We start from the raw sequence: 1,575 nt of genomic DNA, 5'->3' as shown, positions 1-1,575 counted from the left end.
GGCCGGCCCCGCCGGCAGCACCTGCTGCCTCCTTGGGGAACCCGGATCGTAGGCAGGGGGGTCCCAGGCTGCCCCCACCTCGGGGACAGGACACACAGCCCCAGCCTGCAGCTCCCTTGGGGCCACCCGGCTGGCACCCCTGCCCTCGAAGCGCACGGGGCCCGCGTTCCCGGTGGCACCATGGCTCCGCTCCAAGCCACGGAGACAAAGGAAGGTCCCCGCTGTGCTCCTTTCCCCCCAGCCCCTCACTGGACCCCCGGCTGCCGCCTCCGCGAGCGCAGCCCTGTGCTGAGCCAGCAAAAAGTTTATCCCAAGGTCAGGACAAGCGGCACGGCAGCCTCCATCCCTGCCAGTGCCAGAGCCACCACACGTGGCGTCCCCTGTGCGAGCCCCCCCCCGCCACCCCAGGGGCTGCCGAAGCCGCAGCCAGGCAGCCTCCTCCCAGCCTCGGCGCCTCGTTAATTATTGAGACCGTCTCCCTCCCACCTCCTCTTGATCCACTAACCCACAATCCAGTTCCGGCAGCGCCAGTAAGGCAGCCTGGGGCTGGCACAGCCGAGTCCCGACCCTGCGGCACTACCGGGATCAGCCCTGGCCGGATCCATGGCCAGCATGCTGCTGCCAGCATGGCTCAGCACCACCAGCCTCTGTGCCAAGGGGGGGGAAGCAGCACCAGCCCCATCCCACTGGGGCAGGATCCGGCCGGGGTCCCCATGGAAGTGGCCACGGGCTCAGCCACGCCGGGCATCACCGCGCCATCCACAGTGATGACAGCAAGGCAAGGAGGGTGGCACGGAGAGCCAGCGCCAGCCACGCCACCATGAGCCCGAGGGGCTGAATTTCATGGGGGGGGGGGGGGGCGCTTGCCGCAGTCAGATGTGACGGGCTCAGGGCACAGCGACGTCCCCGGTGCCACGTGGCTGGGCCCCCTCGGGGACAAGGAACGCGTCCCCGTTCCCCGAGCAGCCCAGCCCCAGCCGGGGGAACGGCAGATGAGAGATATTTAAAATAACGCCGGTGCAAAGCTGCCCCCCCCCCAACCCGGGCGAACATTTTCACATCTGTCACTAGCTGTCACCTCATGAATAATTCATCTGACTCATGAATATGCAAAGCCGGGGCTGGTGATTACCTTCAGCTGAAACATAGCTTAATTCCTCACAGGCCATTGGGTGCCGGGACGACCCGGCCAGTTTTGGGGTCTCCTCTCGTCCCAACCTGCCCCGAGCCATGGGTGGGGATGGGGGTGGCTGCAGACCCCGGGATCCCCATGGAGCAGAGGGGACATTTGGGACAGTGGGGGGACATGGGCTTGGGATGGGTGGGAAGGGAGGGGGGGCACTGCCCACCCACCCAGGCAGCCTGGATGCAGCGGGACAGGGGTGCCCCCACTCTGGGGATGCCCCAGCCCTGGGGGTGCCCCCAGCTGCCCCCCCAGGCAGGGCGCAGACCCTGTGACCTTTGCTGTCCCCACGGGTCACTCCGGTCCCTAGCGCCACCAGCGCACACACGGCCTTCCAGTGCCCACCCACCCAGTGTGTCCCCCCCACATCACGGGGCTGATCCTGCACCCCC

This window comes from Aptenodytes forsteri, unplaced genomic scaffold, assembly GCF_000699145.1.
Source record: "Aptenodytes forsteri isolate BGI_AS27 unplaced genomic scaffold, ASM69914v1 Scaffold147, whole genome shotgun sequence".
In the NCBI taxonomy this organism is placed as follows: Eukaryota; Metazoa; Chordata; class Aves; order Sphenisciformes; family Spheniscidae; genus Aptenodytes; species Aptenodytes forsteri.
Note: the sequence above shows the minus strand (reverse complement) of the source record.